The sequence below is a fragment of the Gymnoscopelus braueri genome, assembly GCF_963280865.1.
Source record: "Gymnoscopelus braueri genome assembly, chromosome: 22".
NCBI classification, from domain to species: Eukaryota; Metazoa; Chordata; class Actinopteri; order Myctophiformes; family Myctophidae; genus Gymnoscopelus; species Gymnoscopelus braueri.
Genome location: NC_137624.1, coordinates 9,818,497 through 9,837,882, shown reverse-complemented (window position 1 = coordinate 9,837,882; position 19,386 = coordinate 9,818,497). Strand labels below are relative to the sequence as shown.

The 19,386-nt window shown below is 41.6% G+C and overlaps 1 protein-coding gene across 6 annotated transcripts in view; it reads right to left on the bottom strand.

The window, feature by feature from the left end:
* Positions 1–19,386, bottom strand: part of zbtb7c (zinc finger and BTB domain containing 7C) — a 400,030-nt gene that overhangs the window by 375,015 nt on the left and 5,629 nt on the right. The window contains exon 1 of one of the 6 annotated variants that reach the window (XM_080418584.1): positions 10,821–10,920. The exons of 4 other annotated variants lie outside the window; for them this stretch is intronic. The gene's annotated coding sequence lies outside the window, so the exon portion shown is untranslated. Of the gene's footprint in view, positions 1–3,394; positions 3,667–10,820; positions 10,921–19,386 lie in introns of those variants that run through there. One more of the 6 variants, XM_080418581.1, reaches the window with a different exon arrangement.

Here is a 19,386-nt window from a genome sequence, read left to right as displayed (position 1 = left end):
ACTGTCATGGTTGTACAATCGCATGGTCAAATAATTGATGTCATTGACGGCTATACAGTCCACCCCCTTATTAGGAGCAGACATTCATTTGGCTCATATAAAGCTGGTCAATTATATCTACAATATAACCCAAAAAAAATAAGTTTCAGCGCTGGCTCCAGGAGACACTCGTACCAATAATATAATGAACTAACATCTACAACTCTTAGCAAGAACATAACTTTATGGAGCCCTTAGGCAGTGGTGCAAAGTAATTGAGTACATTTACTCAAGTACTGCACTTACAGTATACTACATGTATAGGGGTAATTTGTGGGATTATTCGTGGGTAATTTGGAGGCAAATATTGTGCTTTTCACTCCACTACAATTAATTGACAGCTTTACTATAATTGTTAGATAGTATTATTACAAAACATCCATTAACCAATTAAGCCCTATTTTACACAGCTCAGAACACGTCGCATCGCGACATGACACAGAGTGAGCTTGTAGATCGTGTATTTTCGAAAGATGTTGTGAAATGGGACATTCTATATTATACGTATGAGTACTGTAGGTAGACCTATACGTTGATGCCAATACTTTGAATTCAGGACTTTTATTTTTTATTTCTATATTGTGGTATTGCTACTTTTACTTATAAGTAAAGAACTCGGGAGTACTTCTTCCACCGCTTACTTCCCTTACTGTAGGTATCAGCATGTGAGTGCTTTAAATGTGTCTTTATTGGTGACAATTGGAGTTGTTTTTATCGTTACATGAGTTGGCTATGTATGCTCTGTCCATGTTTAAAAAATTCACTGGACATTTGAAGTGAGTGCTATACTTCTGAAGGGAGATATTGTGAATTCCATACATTTATACCATGTTTTTGTTGTTATTGTGGGAAGGCACGGCTCAGTGAAACATGACTCCCCCTACACTCTCTTTCTGGTGACAATTTCACACTGATTCATAAGTAAAATTTATTATTTCTATAGGTGACAAGAATGCCCTTACAGGACCTTTTACTTGAAAAGGGAGGGGAACAAATATATCTTCATTATAATAAAACTACAGTACTGTGTAGATTACCTAAAAATAAAATGTATACGTTTGTATTCGATTTCAAAATGCAGAGAGATCCTTACTGACATTGACCACAAATTAAAAAAAAGTCAAATCCTTTTCATATATGTATTAAAAAATAGCCGATCTACAAGCTCACAACGCTTCGCTATGCGAAGCGTTGTGAGCTTGTCGATCGGCTATTTTTGCTATATGTCATATACGACAAACGACTGTATCCAGGGCTTACAGTAAATGGAGTGTGTAGATGCTGCGTGGCCCTCTGTCCTTCAGGGGCCCCTACAGCCGCACATCATTAGCGCTCCCATTATAGGTCCAGACCCCATGCAAAGTAAACAAAGGCTTGTTGTCTAGTTAGTGTGCCATATTGGTTCACTGATTACAGGGGTTATTTTGTTTATTCCAGAACAGACACCAAATGAAACATTAAATAAATAAATAAATGAATAAATAGATAAATACATAGATAAATAAATAGATGAATAAATAGATAAATAAATGTATAGCTAAACACATTTATATTTTATAAAGTTAAATACATTCTCTGTTTAGTTTTTTTGTCGCACAGTCATATTTTGTTTTTGCTGCCCGGATTTAAATATAATTATTTTGACTTTGTGTCTATAACTGACATTGACAAATGGCCAGCTAAAAGGAGATAATATATTTGAATGGTAATGACCTTTCTATTGTGTATACATTTGCCAGACGAACTGAAGAGGTGAAAGACTCTTACACTTAGAAAAAAATTTATGTTCTTTAATTTTTGTACATGCTGTACTTCAAGTGTTGAAGTGCAAAGTGAAAAGAGAACAAACGTTTTGGTCACAAAACCATCGTCAGTGCCACATTTGATATGATACAATACATGCCATGTATAATTTAGCCATCAAATAATTCCTTCCAGTAGCATGTCCGTAAATATTTTCATTTTCTGCACTGCAAATATTGACATGCACTGCAGTTCTGTATTTTTCTTACCTACACCTGCTTATAATCTCAGTGAGTTGGTGTTTATGAACAGGACTTTAGTAGTTAAATGAAAAACAACTTGTAAACATTACCGGTGCTAATCCTGGTCATCGCCTTTTGTAACAACATGAGGCAACACATCCATAAGCTGTCTGACAACAAGCATGGTGTAAACAATAATTTAAAGCTCAGCCTCAAATCCATAACATGTTTTTATTTTGCCCGTGCAATCAAAAATGTGTGTGTTAATTCAATAGAATACCATAGTATATATTTTATACATATATATATATATAGTAGAGATTTTACTAAATGAGGGAAACGTTTAAAATCTGAAACTGAACATACTCAGAGAGCTTAGAAAACGAGGGATATGCCTAAATCTTCTAAAAGTACTTTATGACACCTGTTGTGACGTCCCACACGGGTCCCATTCCTTATAATGAATCTCAGCACATAACTCTCAGATGTCACTGACAGGCGGAAACCTCTTATCTCCATATTTTAACTTAGCGTGTTCGGTCGTAATCTAACACCTACTTCGTCTTACTACAGTGTCACACAAAAGTAGCAAACGATTGTCGATCTGCAACTTGATTTTTGCTACTTCGGCGTCTGAATCCTGAAAAGTAACAGCTTTGGACATAATGAGGTTTCCACCCGACAGCAACGACGACTAGTAACATGACACCCTAAGTTTTGCAGGGACATTATTTACAGTGCTACTTAAATAATTACATGAGTCATTAAATGACTATAATGGTGGTTCTGTCGGTGGCTGTAGACCTGTTGTGCACCTTGTGAGAAGGTCCCGGGTCCTTAATGATGTGAAACAGCCGTCACGTCTAACCACTTGAACCCTAGCATCCCCATTATGGGGGGGGGGGGGACGTTCGCCCGCAAATAGTATTCTCTACCAGCTTGTAATGTAGAGGGACTATTTTCAGCACTGAGATTTGGTCTAAGAGGGTGGGAAAAGAGCAGACCAAGTACAGAGCCAACTATAGTTTACTAAGTACAGAGGGTATACAGTATCATGACACAGATGCACACTGGATGCATACGAACACGTACGCAAACATGCACTGAATCTATATTAATGTGACAAGTACTTCTGGACATATAAACACTCAAACAACTTCATCCGTAAGCTCTGCTAATGTGACAAATATTTGCGTATATGCCACACGCTCCCACACACACACACACACACACACACACACACACACACACACGCACACACTCGCACACACTCCCCAAAAACTCTGGCTGGCATCAACGTAGATTTCCACATGTCTCGATACGTCCCACATGCATTCCACAGTGTCAGGCAGTCATCGCCGTATACATACCTGGGTTCACTGCGCGCGTTTGTATTCCCAGACTATTAAGAAACTCTCCTGTTCCCTGGTTGACCTCCCAGCATTGTCTCCTTTGAGTGAACCACTCTCTCGCTCTCTCTCTCTCTCTCTCTCTCTCTCTCTCTCTCTCTCTCTCTCTGTGTCAATCAGTCTGCCTGTCAATCAGTCAGTCAGTCAGTCTGGCAGGCAGGCAGTAAGTCCATTCACAAGCTCCTTACACCAACCGGTCCCGGATGCCCATTCACAAAAAGAAAGAAAAAAACACCCTGGGAGGAATATCCAATTGAGAGCAGGAAAGCCAGCGGAGCAGAGCTAAGAGGAGAGGAGAGTGTAATTCTTATCCTTGTGTCTCCCTGAACCAGAGTGGCTAGTGTGGAGTTTAGAACCAGGCACTGTTGTGAGAGAGAGGGGGAGAGAGAGAGAGAGAGAGAGAGAGAGAGAGAGAGAGAGAGAGAGAGAGAGAGAGTGTGTGTGTGTGTGTGTGTGTGTGTGTGTGTGTGTGTGTGTGTGTGTGTGTGTGTGTGTGTGTGTGTGTGTGTGTGTGTGTGTGTGTGTGTGTGAGAGAGAGAGCGAGAGAGAGAGAGAGGGGGAGAGAGAGAGAGAGAGAGAGGAAGGGAGGGCAGCAGCACTGCGCTGTGGAGATGTCGCACCACTAGTTTTTATAGCAGGGTGGGTAGCTGGAAGATAATAATACCCCATCCTCCTCCACAACACAAGTTTAAGCGCAGTGTGTAATAAGCCCATGGCGCAGACACCCTCTGATTTAGGTCAGACAAAATGATTTTTTAGTTGTGTTAGAGTGGATTTCAGCATAAAGGGAGTGGGGCAAAGACGCTGGGAGAGGTTGTTTGGGGAGAGAGGCGGGGAGGGAGGGTATAAAAAGAAAGAGACCAAACACAGGGGGGAGAAAAAAAAGTTTGAAAACTATTTTGTGCACCTCCGCTTGTCAGTCAGTGAGTGAGAGTTATGAGGATTAACCTTTTGAGTTCAGGTTGCACTCGGTTTTAAAGTATTCACATTTATTCACTTTTCTTTATGTTGATGGTAGTTTGAAAAAACTAAATGAATGAAAAATGTGTCCCATTTGAAACTTAAATTCTCTATACAACTAATACTTAGTTGGCTGGGGTCGGCTGTGTACTTAGTCTGCTCTTTTTGTCCCCTCTACACCAAATCTCGCCACGTTGTGAGCTATTTTCTGCAAATGTTCCCCCCAGAATGGAGACCCTTTTGGGTCCATTCTTACACTCTCAGGGAATACATTCACATTCAATACTTTTGTACTTTACTCATGTACCAGTAGGCTACTCATGTATTTTTCAACCCCTAGGGCCCACACATGTAAATATGAAATACATACAATCAATCAGTCGGTCTCCTTAGAATCAGTCCCTGTTACGTCAAACCGTTTTATTGATGCCTTTCAGTCATGGTACAATCAGTATCAATACTATAAACTGCTTCTTCTTCTTCTTGACTTAATGTTTTTTTTATTAGGAAGAAAATATTGTAAATTACTAAATATGATTTCACAAAATCAAGAAAAATAAAATATAATTTTGTTTGGTTGTAATAGTTTATAGTTTTTTTTGTTGTTGTCTTGGGTTAACTGTAATTATTCTCTTTGACTTTTCTTTCAGGAGTACAATGCTACAGAATCTGGTTCATAAATCAAAGGTCTGGTCTGGTCCTGTCTGTCAGACAGACAGAGAGACAGACAGACAGACAGACAGACAGACAGACAGACAGACAGACAGACAGACTTCACATTAACCACTTTCAACCAGGTCATGTTCTTATAGACATTAAATAGCAGATCTAAAAGTTCCAGCTCACAATGTGCCGTGGTGTGAAGGGGCCACTGAAGAAAATATAATAATAGGGAAAAGCTTTTTGCTGTTTCCTTTCTGCATTTTGAAACACATTTGACTAAACTCCTTGGTCAGGGTGTGTGTGTGTGTGTGTGTGTGTGTGTGTGTGCGTGCACGCGTGTGCGCGTGTGCGTGTGTGTTAACATGACACGGCACATTCACAGCATCTGAGCCGTTGGGCCATGGAGGCTTTCCTGTATGACATCATTAAACCGCGCCGTGAAGCAATACTTTGACTTTATCCAGTCAATTTAAACATTTTTAAAGCAGTGGTTTTCAGTATACCATCTGCTGTGACATAACTATTTATTCAAGTTGACAAAGTAGAAAACAAAAACATACAAACATTTCCAAAATACAAGTTTTGTTAACCTATTAAGACCTGAGGCCGATACTATAATGATATATTCAAAAATGTGCACACATTTTCATGATTTTTTTCATAAATAGTAGATCTACAAGCTTGTAGATCTGCTATTTTTGAATAGCCAAAGTATAAAATAATTTTAGTTAAAATCTACCGATTTCCCGGTTTCACTGGGTTAATAAAATTCCCATTCATAGAAAGAAAAAGAAAACGATTCCACACACCAAGGGCTAATGCTACCGTTGCTACGAGTAATTTTAAACAATATTATTTCCGTTTACCTTGTGGTTTCAGTATAATTTGCTGAACTCACAAGATAACAAAATTATGGAAAATTATAGCCTATTGTTTTTTCAGCAACACTAGGACCCATTCACAAGTATCGTATGCGCCAGAAGCATTCAAAGTGTATACACGGTCAACCCATGCAAAACAAGTACACTCTCAGACCATACATCAGACAGACGATGCCCACTTCCCCCCTGGGAATACATAGACCAAAGCAAAAAAGTGCAGACCACAGGCCGACGGGCCCGGGTGGTTTACACTTGTTTTGTGCAGCCAGCTCACAGTGGCCTACAGTATATATAAACGGGGTTAGCCACTAAATGCTAGCAGGCCAGCCAGACAGCCAGACAAACATTATTGGACCATCCTATATAAGATAACCGATTGGGGGGCTTATCTATTTTAAATGCCTCGCTGTTGTCCTGGCAACACAATGGGAGGAACACCTGTGTGAGCAGGTTTTTATTGCAATTGCATAAAAGGGTATGTCCGGCGGTTCCCCAACCTGTGGGTCGGGGACCACTGGTGGGGCCGCGAGGGTATTGCAAGTGGGCCCCCCCCCCAAATAATTGTCAAAACACTACGATTGTCATGATCATGTAACATTGATATTTAAAACATTAGGTAAACAAAATGTCATGGCATTTTGCCTTTAAAACCTTGAAATATGAGTTTTCATTGTGATGCAGATAAATAGGAACTTGATCCGAGCCCGGGAACACAATCGATAAAAATAAGCATGCTCAGAAAATGCGCGTGGCCCACCCATCTAAGTGGTCAGATGGGTGGGTTTCAAAACATGCTTTTGAGATTTTCAAGTTTACTGGATATTGACAGACAGGTCTTGAACCCGCTAGCATCCCTGTTCTGGCCATGTCATAATAGGCGGAAATTCTGTGAAAATACGTGACCATTCTGCAAAACATTGCTGATTTACAAGCTCACAAAGTACAGTATCACAATGCGAGTGAAAAAAAGGAGGAGACCATGGATAAACCCCCTGGGGGACCCCGGTCAACAAAGTATAGGGTTTAAGTTGTTCATAGACAGAGGCAAATGTCTCGATCATGTACGGTACTGTGTGTTGTGCCATTGCCTGTTGTTTTCAGAAATGTCACACACTTATTTCAGGCCAATTCTAGCCAATAGTGTCCATATTTTGTTCATGTCATTATAGAAGACACATTTAAAATATAAAATGTTTTACACATTTTCAAAATGTTCAGAAAATGGCGACATTTTCAAAGATAGCGAAAATAGCTTGTTCTCAACTTGTTGACAACATGGTGTGAAAAGAGGGAGGGGAAATGTTTTGTAAAGTAGAAATGTTTGCATAAATTGAACAGGCATTTGTGAGTCACAAATTAGATTTTGTTTTGTCACTTTCTTTTGTGTTGTTTGACAAGGTATATGGCTTACAACACCAGCCTTTAATACAGTTGTATATCGCTATAAAGAGAACTGTAATCAAATCAAAATAAATATCAACAAAATATCGAGACAGAGAGAACGAGAGAGACAGACAGAGAGAGTGAACTCATACAAGATATAATATACTGTAAACAAGTGAAATTGGAAGTGATGAAGAAAACTAATTAGCTGACATAATCGGAACTGGAACACTAAAAAATTGAGGCTGATAAATGGGTAATCTCTCCTGATTCGATGAAATGGGTGGCCCATCTGAAAATGTATTTTACTGTTTAAAGAGCGTTAACTTTTTAACAAAAATAATGTCACTTAGCACCACCGTTTAAGCCCTATATACATTGTAGCGCGACAAACAGCGAAAAAATAGGGCTTAACGATTCATAATCTTTGCTACTTCTCTCCTTCTGCGGGTGCTGTAAAATCCAAGGCATATCACTCAGAGTGTGTTAACCCATTAAGACCGGGAACGCATCTGTGTCATTTTAAGATTTCTTTGGCTATTCAAAAATAGCAGATATACAAGCCCATAGCGCGGCACCGAGTGCCGCGCTATGGGCTTGTAGATCTGCTAATATATATTTTTTTAAGTGTGAAAACATTTGAAAATCTTTGAATATACTCAAATCTTTGCTTTTGGGGTCCCTGGAACAAAACATTTTGAGATGGGGGGGGGTCCGTGGACAAATACATATCATTTTGGGTGGTCCTTGACATGACAAAGTTTGAGAACCACTGATATTATAGCAACATGTATTTTTTCAACAAAAAAAAAACTGTTAGGAATTAGAAAACACTTGTAGAATCCGGCAGAAGCAAAGATTTGAGTAAAAAATATTTGCTTAAAAAATATATATATATATCCAAAGATTTGCACCAAATCTTCACGATTTTTCTAAATAAATAGCAGATCTAAGAGCTTGTAGCGCGGCACTCTGTGCCGCGCTACGAGCTTGTAGATCTGCTATATTTTAGAATAGCCAAAAGTATAAAATAATGGTCTAGTCTAAGCGGTCACACGGACGCGTTCTGAAAGGGTTAACAGTCAGTAGACAGGAGGTCTGCTAGGACTGAGTAAGTGTCTGTCTCCTCACTGTACCTGTTTACCGCCACCCGCTGTGCCCGCTGTGTGCCCACTGCGCCCTGCAAGGCTCACATACTGGAGGCAGCAGATTGGCAGAGCCGTAGGGGCAGGCGGGTGGGCGGGTGGCGGAAAGTAACTAAGTGCATTTACTCAAGTACCGTACTTAAGTTTCAATTTTGAGGTCCTTTTACTTTACTAAATTGTATTTTTTCTTGTTGATACTTTATATTTCTACTCCACTACATCTCAGAGGCAAATATTGTTCTTTTTAGTCTACTACTGTTATTTGACAGCTTTAGTTACTAGTTACTTTGTAGATTTGGATTATTATTGCAAAACATGCAGTACATTTAACATACATTTAAGCCCCATTTAATACGTTGTCTATTAAAAAATAGACAAGCTTGAAGTTGCTTGAAGATTGAAGATGCTTTTACTTTTGGTGCTTGACTTCATTTTCGATGCCAATACTTCTGTACTTTAGCTCAAGTAATTTTTTTTAATACAGGACTTTTACTTGAAGTCTTTCCACATTGTGGTATTGGTACTTTTACTTAAGTAAAAAAGAATCTCAGTACTTCTTCCACCCTCTGCCAGATTGGCAGATCGGAGGGGTGGGTGGGTGAGTGTGTGTGTGTGTGTGGGGGGGGGTTGTTAAAGATTGAACGCTAACATACTGGAGGCATTCTGAAGCTTTACCCAACATAGTTTTTATTTTGCATAAAAACGGCACTTAGCAGATTGCAGGAGCAGGATTTCTTCTTTTTTTCTCTTTTTTTCCATGCAACCTATTCCTGAATCTGAACTTATATAGTTTCACTGCTTTGTGAACTTGGTCGGTTAGACAGTTTTGTTTTTGTTTTTCGTGTCGTTGGGGGGGGGAAAAAATAAAATAAAAACTGTGCTGCATCTCATCTGGAAACTTCTGTCTATCTTTTTAGACATGTCGGGCACAAGCATTACACAGCATTAACCCATTAAGGCCTGAGGCCGACTCTAAAAAATGTCTTCTAAATCCTAATTTTTTTTTTTTTTTAAACCTATGTTGCTATAATATCTGTGGTTCTCAAACTTTTTCGTGTCAAGGACCGCCAAAATGATATGTATTTGGCCGCGGACCCCCATCTCAAAATATTCCATGTTCCAGGGACCCCCCCAGAAGCAAAGATTTGAGTTACAAATGTTTGCTTTAAAAAAAAAAAAAAAAAATATATATATATATATATATATATATATATATATATATATATATATATATATATATATATAATTCAAAGCTTTGCACACATTTTTACAATCTTAAAAAAAAATAGCAGATCTACAAGCTCGTAGCGCGGCACCTGCCGCGCTACGAGCTTGTAGATCTGCTATTTTTGAATATCCAAAGAAAATCTTAAAATGACACACAGATGTGTTTTCCCGGTCTTCACGGGTTAATGTAGTATTTGTGCCAATGAGACAGCCAGGGTCTGGAGTCAGGCTATAGTCAAGAGATAGCTGTGTTATTTAGTTGTCGAGATCCATAAATCTACATTGATGAAGCCATATTCAGGACGTTAGGTGGTGAATGGGGGATGTCGCGGGAAGGTTGCGTTATTTGAGCTCACTCATGCATGCATTCATATTGGTGCTCACAAAACGGTATAGATATGGACTCACACAAATGGTACACAGGCATGTGAATGAACACATACACACACACACAAACACACGCACGCATACACACATCATGGTCACATACAGCACTAACTATATCAACACCACACTACTAGCTACTGTGCATGCTGTGTATGCTTCTCCGCAGTGGTGTAAAGTAACTACTGTAAGTACATTTACTCAATTACTGTACTTGAGATTTTTTGGGGGGGTATTTTCACTTTACTTGAGTTGTTTCCAATTTCCAATACTTTTACTTCTACTCAACTACATCTCAGAGGCAAATATTGTACTTTTACTCCACTGCAATTATTTGAAAATTTTAGTTACTAGTTACTTAGTAGATTTTGATTATTTTTATTACAAAACATACATTAACCACTTCAGCCATTTATACATTTCGGCCATTTGAAAATAGCCTATCTACAAGCTCACAATGCGTTGCATCGCGACGCATTGTGAGCTTGTAGATCTGCTATTTTCGAATGATTTTTATACATTTGAAAACGTGTGAAAATATGGGCCATTCTGCATAATGAGTACTTTCTACTTTAAGTAAATTTTGATACCAATACTTTTGTACTTTCACTCAAGTACATTTTTAATTCCGGACTTTTACTTGTAATAGAGTATTTCTACATTGCAGTATTGGTACTCTTACTTAAGTGAAAAATGTACTTTTTCCACCACTGCTTCTCTACAAACACGCACACACGCACGCACCGACAAAGTCTGCAGCCTTTATCCTTGAGTCTGGGAGACCAGCAGGTCTGTTCTGGTCTGGTCTGGTGTGGGAGAGCAGCTAGAAAGGGAGGCAACTGGCATTGAACACTCATCGCCCCAGCAGCCTGGAGATAGAACATCACACACACCTTCTAGTAAAGTTGGACTCCAAGGACAGGGGATGCATAAACAAACCCCACACAGTGTCACTTTAACTCTTTCACTTTAAGTTCTGAGATAAATGAATGAATTGTGTTGTTTGTTTGCACTGGTTGTGTCACTTTGTGTTACACTCAGAGCGGTGCAAAGAAACAACAACATTATTAGTGTTGTGTAAATTGTTATTATAAATTGTTATGTCCCTGGGACGTGTGTTGAGAAGTTGCAGGGACATACAACAACCAGAAAGATACATGGTGGAGGGACATACAACAACCAGAAAGATACATGCTGCAGGGACATATCACAACCAGAAAGACACTCTCGTTGCAGGGACATATAACAACCAGAAAGACACATGTTGCAGGGACATATAACAACCAGAAAGACACATGTTGCAGGGACATATAACAACCAGAAAGACACATGTTGCAGGGACATATCACAACCAGAAAGACACTCTCGTTGCAGGGACATATAACAACCAGAAAGATACATGGTGGAGGGACATATAACAACCAGAAAGATACATGGTGGAGGTACATATAACAACCAGAAAGACACATGCTGCAGGGACATATCACAACCAGAAAGACACATGTTGCAGGCCAGGGACATCACAGCCATAGAGACACATGTTGCAGGGACATATCACAACCAGAAAGACACATGTTGCAGGGACATATCACAACTAGAAAGACACATGTTGCAGGGACATATAACAACCAGAAAGACACATGTTGCAGGGGCATATAACAACCAGAAAGACACATGTTGCAGGGACATATAACAACCAGAAAGACACATGTTGCAGGGATATATAACAACCAGAAAGACACATGTTGCGGGGACATATAACAACTAGAAAGACACATGTTGCAGGGACATATAACAACTAGAAAGGCACTCTCGTTGCAGGGACATATAACAACCAGAAAGACACATGTTGCAGGGACATATCACAGCCATAGAGACAACATATATTGCAGGGTCACACATAATGCGTACAAACTTCCCATCTCCTTCACACCATCATAGACAAAGGCTCTCTCTCTCTCACACACACACACACACACACACACACACACACACACACACACACACACACACACACACACACACACACACACACACACACACACACACACACACACACACACACACTTGCACGCACACACACTTGCACGCACACACACACGCACACGTCCATCAGTGCAGGCGAGGTCATTAGAACTCACCTCGGAGCATGCTAGTCGGGTGAGTGAGAGAGAGTGAGGGCGTTTGCTTTCTGCTGACCTGTCTGTTTGTCTTCGAACTTTCTCTTGTTTTGTCTCTTTTTCAAACATCCTAATCAGTAATGGAGGCTTTGCCAGAAGGGAGGTGAAGTCCGCTGGCTGCGTACTGAACTGTATACACACACGCACACACACACACACACGCACACGCACACGCACACGCACACGCACGCACACACACTGAGATTTCTTGGCTGAATCACAGGGTTTCACAGGTGGCCATGTGCTCTGTATGTATGAGACCCTGAACCCACTACTCTGCACAGCCGTGTTAATTGGGGTTGCACTAATTAAATAGGGGACTAATCGATTTAATTGATTATAAAAAAAAATGCGTTAATCGATCATTTAATTAGGCATGTCATTATAGGCGAAGGTTTTTATATTTATTTTCTAATAGTTTTAACAAAAAACGAAAATAATAGTTGTGAGCTTATAGATGTGCTATTTTCACTATTGTTGCATGACACTGTTGTGCAATGAAGTATGAAATAACGCGTAAGTCATTCATCGTTTTGTTGATATAAAACATTCTTTAACATATTTTTTTAGAATACACCTTGATTATATTCTATTAATTAATCGATAGAAAAACAGTAAATAGTCAATAGTTGCATCCCTATCGTGAAGCTGAGTGAGGCTCTGTTAGAATTCGTGCAGAATCATATTCATAATAATGTTTGTTGTATCTGCAGTATCTAAATAATACAGTGGGGCGGCAGTGGCTCCGGAGGTAGAGCGGCCACTTGGGAATTGGAAGGTTCCCAGTTCAATCCCTGCATGGCTCCCCATGGGTTTGTGTCCTTGAGCAAGACACTGAACCCGTAACCGCTCTCGATGAGCAGGTACTGTCCCTTGCATGGCTTCAGTGGGTGAATGTGAGTGAATGGTAAGCGCTTTGGATAAAGGTCTTCAAAGTTTTTCAGGCCGAGGACCCCCTAGCTGAGAGAGAGACGAAGCAGGGACCCCCACTATATATATATATATTTTTTTGGCAGATTAAACTATTTCTTTTTACTTGCCATTTTTCCCATCTACACCTTTTTTTCTTTCACAAAAATAGCAGATCTACAAGCTCACAGATCTGCTATTTTTTTGCTAAAGTCCTCCTTAGAAAAGGGATGCTAGGGTTCAAGTGGTTCATGTAGAAAGAAAAAGAAAACAAATTATCATATCAGGGGGCCACCCCTGTAATAACTATGAGGACCCCCTAACCCAGGACCCCCTGTGCTATAGAAATGCACCATTGACTGTAGCATTTTACCACTTACCAAAGCTGTGGATTGGGCCGATGTCGTTGAACTATTGCTCAAGTTTGGCGGAGTGCGACTATTGTAATATCCACTCTGTTGTCATCTGTAACGTTACCTGTGGTTTGTGCTGATGTCATAACTATACCTACTCTCTTGTTCTGCACCAGGCAGGATGATTGTATATAGGGTGTATACGTCTACTTTTAGTCATATTTGTTTAAGGGTGTCTATTGTGATGTTACTCTTCCGTACCCATACTGTACTTCTATCACCTGTATCTCTAACTTTTACTGCTCGTCTTTGGCGCCTGAATTTCCCCCACGGGATCAGTATCTACATCTCCAAACCATCACTGCATTACAAGCTAGTATACAGTATGTATCTGTGCATCAATTCATATACAGTGGAGACTACACACACGGGGGTGGGGGGGGGGGGATTTGGGAGGGTCGTTGGGGTGAGCGAGGACAATATACCGTACATGACGGTGATAACGAGAAGGCCAGGCTTGGTGGGAGAGCCTCTGTCTGCCCTCAGGTAGGGTGGGTGTGTGTGTGCGCGCGCGTGTGCGACTGTGCGTGCGTACGTGCGTGTGTGTGTGTGTGTGTGTGTGTGTGTCTTTGTGTGTGTGTGTGTGTGTGTGTGTGTGTGTGTGTGTGTGTGTGTGTGTGTGTGTGTGTGTGTGTGTGTGTGTGTGTGTGTGTGTGTGTGTCATGTCAGCAGGAGAGCCCTCAGGCACTCTGGCACCTCCTAATTAAAACCAGTCAGGCTGCAGGGCAGGGGAGACAGATGCCTGTCACGCACACACACACGCACACACACACGCACGCACGCACGCACGCACGCACACGCGCACACACACACACACACACACACACACACACACACACACACACACACACACACACACACACACACACACACACACACACACACACACACACACACACACACACACACACACACACAGTTTCACAGGTGGGTAAGCTGTCACAAACTCAAAGCCACACATACACGTTTGTGAACCTGTGTGTGCAGTGTGCACCGATACATACATACACAAACACACACACATAGTGGCAACACGCACTAAACACAAACACACAAACCATGCACGGGGTCAGCTCAAACCCCACCCGACCCACCCAGGTGTTATAAATTACTGGTTCTCAATATCTGGTCCGGGGCCCACCAGGGTCTTGTACAAATCGAAAAATACATATATGTCTGGGACCCCAATCGACACCCTCATGGGTCCTTTGGTTCCTTTTGCACACTGAGTAAGGGTCCATTTGGGCCTGCCTGGTAGTCCCCGAACCTGACGTTGAGAAACAGTGTTTGGAAAAAACAAAGCAGTGTGATGCCTACTGTGAGTCAAATCAATATATTTAGAAATGTTTCACTAATACTGCATAAATATTCATTCATATAAACAAATCTTCCAGTGTTTGAAGTAAAAAAAAAACCTACCTCAAACAGCCATCTCATATAAGGCTTAAATCAGTAGTTCTCAACAAAATGTTCCGAATGGACCCTTACAGGTTTGTAACTCTGAGTGTGTACAAACCACCACAAACTGGGTTTGGGTTTGGGTGGGATACCAAATGTACCCGTAAGGTTCCATTTGTACACTCTCAGCGTTATAGCAGTCCTTGAAAAAAGGTTTGAGAGCCACTGGCTGAAATATCAGTGTTCATACTGTAGCAGCAACAAGTTCAAATGAACCAAAAGTGACAGTCAAATCCATCATTGTGATACATGCTGTACTCCTTTCAATGTGTTGCCTCAGGTTGTAATGAGGCTCAATAGGCTCTATGCACAGCAGCCATATTGGAAGGAAATTGGGCCTCTTCTTACTTCCTTCACAGATGTTACCAATGATACTAATAAAGGCTCTGTTCCATTAAGTGTAGCACAGTGGTTCTCAAACCTTTTAATTGCAAGGACCCCCATAACTCTGAGAGTGTACAAATGGAACCAAATGGACCTGTAAGGGTCCATTTGGTTCCATTTTGTACACTCTCAGAGTTACACACCCTCAAGGGGCCATTTGGAACCCCCTCAAGTGTTTCCAGTGAGACAACATGCACACTATCAGCGCCCTGACTCTGTTTGACCAGAATGGAACGGAGCCTTAATTAGTATCATTGGTAACACCTGTGAATGAAGTAAGCAGAGGCCCAATTTCTTTCCAATATATGGCTGCTGTGCATGGAGCCTAATATCAACCCAAACAACTCAGTCTCTGCTTGTTATCTGTAGTATTCACCGACTCGCTCTGAGAAGTGACACCACATGTGTAAGCAATGTACACATACTGTAGCAAACACTCTCTCTCTCTCTCTCTCTCTCTCTCTCTCTCTCTCTCTCTCTCTCTCTCTCTCTCTCTCTCTCTGTCATACACACACACACACACACACGCACGCACACGTACACATGCTAAGGTCATGACCCATAGCAGCCTTTATAAAGTGACACATCAATCTTGCTCTCAGCGCAGAACCAGACGTCGTAATTGCGTCCATTAGAATGTGTATATATACAGTACGCCACAAACCTATCTCCATATTATCAGTGTCGCCGCTGCCGGGGCTGTGAGCTCCAGCGTGCTGCATTGTTAGCGGGCTAACTGCTGTTTGACTGGGGTGGGTGGGTGGATCAAGGCAGCGCATGGTCTCCGTTTCTCTCCAAGTGATTAGATAGCAGCGCACGCGGGCCAGCTAACATAACCCACACACTCGTGTCTCTAAAACTGCCATCCAGCCCTCCTCTCTCTCCCCCTCTCCCTCCCTCTCTCTCTCTCCCTGCCTCTCACATATAGTACAGGTGGGTGGACCCACTTATTCAACCCAGATCTTTCTTTTTAGACATTATGAAATCAGTGTTCGTTTTTCTCTTTCTTTTTCTCAATTTGACATCTAATTTCCTTCCACTGAATTACAGACCTTTCTGTTTTGTTTGCTGGTAATGTGTATGTGGATTTATTTTAACCACGTAAGCCCTATATCCACTTCATCGTACGACGAATAAAGAAAAAAGCCAATTAATCTGCTATTTCTCACACCTTTTGACTATTATTTGACACTTTTCCCCCCATACTGACATGCCCAAGATAGAGGCGCCAGGTTGAAAGTTAGTACTACGGTATTTGAACTTGAATGTTCCCATTTGCTAGGGCTTAATTTGTGCCTGACTGCTTGGCAGAGAGCGGAGTTTCTCGGTGTGCATATGTCACTTAGCTGAAGTTAACGTTCTGTAGGTTGCCAGTGGTTACAGGGGACTATTTCTGATGATCTTGGCCACCACACACAGGAAACACCTACATCACACAAGAGGCAAGTAGCTATATTATATACTGGTAAAAGTGCACCGAGTTCACTGGCTACTGTGTTTAAATGTTTCAATAGAATACCACTTATAAAGTGCCTTATTTCAAATGTGTCCGGAGAAAATATTGAGTATTCAGTTGTACATCCAGTGCGTTGTTCTTTTTAAGAGCTTTTTCCTGCCAGGAAAGTTCTTACAATGCTGCTGGAAGCCAGCATTGCTTAAATTATAGTCCATAATGGTGTTGCATGCTGGAGGGGAAAAAAAGCAGATCTACAAGCTTACAGGCTAACACTGTCGTACGACAAACTATAAATCAGACTTATGATGCTTACTGCTTCCACAAATGTATGTACCATCTACCAATGATGGACACGTGATATTTAAGGCATTCTAAGACAGTGGTTCTCAACCTGTGGGTCGGTACCCCCAGGGGGGTCCCCACATGATTTTGGGGGGGTCCCCAGATGATAGTGACGTGACAATTTAAGGACTTTTTTTTATTTTTTATCCCACGCTTTTGTAACCCCATTTTTTACACCCAGTGCCAATTGTCTATGTAATCCTGGGCACTACCTTCCCTCTGCCAACCTAGGGAGGCCAGGGCCGAGCTCATGCCTCCTTCAATGCATGAGAGCCAACTGACCTTCTTGTCACCTGACAGGGGAGAGTTTCCCTGGTTGGACGTAACGTGTGGAAGGAACACGTTATTCCAACCAGTTCCCTTCTCCTCCATCAGGCGCCCGGCCAGCCAGGGGGAGGCAGTATAGTGACCAGGATTACTACATGTTTTTGTGAGGGTACCTACCCTAGGGAACAACGGGGAGAAATTTAAGTACTTTTAAGACCTTTTTAATACAAAAAAAAAGACTGCAACAAAAGTAATCAACAAACTATACTATAAAACATTGGCCAAATTGACAAATAATATAAGAAAGAGACAAAAGCAATTTTGCGAGGCGTTGTGAGCTTGTAGATCTGCTATTTTCACAATATTTATCTGTGGAACGGAGTCAAACAAAATGGGGGTTCCTAGTTCAAATATGATTATTTTGGGGGGTCGCGGCCTGAAAAGGTTGAGAACCACCTGTTCCAAGATAATGCACATTGCAAAAGTTTTGTTATGAGCATAGTAGTATATAGAGGAGAAAGACGGTCTGTAAAACAAAAGAAAGGCAGCCTTTAAAGAAAGCAGAAAGGGTGAGAAAGGCTCGACCTGCCTGCGTGGTCGCTTTGTGGTTTGAGCCAGGCACGTTTGTTTCACCAAGAACACCAAGTAACTGTAGCCTAACACAAATGTACACGCTTTTAACTGTTACTCAAACACTCACGCACGCACACACGCACGGTTGTAAAGGTCATCTAACAGTACAACAGTGGTTCTCAAACTGTGGTCCGGGGACCCCCAGGGTCCGTGAGGGTGTTCCGGGGGGGTCCCCAGAAAAATGTATTAGTTTGAACCAAATTGACCCTTACCATTCTGTAACTCTGACAGTGCACAAAATGGAACCAAATGGACCCGTAAGGGTTATGGGGAGTCTGTGGTGTAATGCATACCAAAGTAGGGGGGGGGACCTTGAAGTTAAAAAGTTTAAGAACCACTGATCTACACTGATCCATTGCCTGAGCCAAATCGGACAATGCACGTAGGGAAGAAAAAAAAGAATGAAACATAACTGTGTAAATACATACAGTACAAGTAGTATCTCTATATACTGTACATTGTTAGACTGCGGGGCAGTAAAAGCTAGGCTCCAGCTTGTTGCATTGTTAGCGGGCTAACTCCTGTTGGACTGGGGTGGGTGGGAGGATCAAGGCATGCTGGGTCCACACACAGCCACACACACACACACACACACACACACACACACACACACACACACACACACACACACACACACACACACACACACACACACACACACACACACAGAAGGAGTTTTTTTGGCAGGGCTCAGGTCTCCCACCCACGGCAGCCTCTTGAAGCCTCATCCCGCTCCTCTATTCATCTGTGAGGGGCGGCTTACTCACCCTACCCAGTACCACGCATAACAAAACCTGGACCTCAGCGCTACGGAGGAGGCTGGACACACACACACGCACACACGCACACACATGCACGTACGCGTGCGTGTCACTCACACACACACTCACACACACACACACACACACACACACACACTCGCGCACCTACAAACACGCACCTACAAACACGCACATCCAAACACACACACACTGGAAAACAAACGAATGCTCAGGCATGCACATTCAGCTATTAATCCACTTACATCGGGTAGATTTACAAAAGCAAAAACATATCTTTGATGCTTTGTGGCGCAGAACCTTTTCATGGCTGTTTAAGCGAGAAGAAAACACGGAAACGTTTTTTTTTCTTTCCTTTTTAAAGGGCTTTGACACAGTCACATTTGTGTCTTCAATGATATAGGTTACAGGTGGGCGGGCCTGAGTGCGAGCTCCTCATTCACCTTTCATAATGAACACATTTTATTATAGGACACATGTTCCACTCAC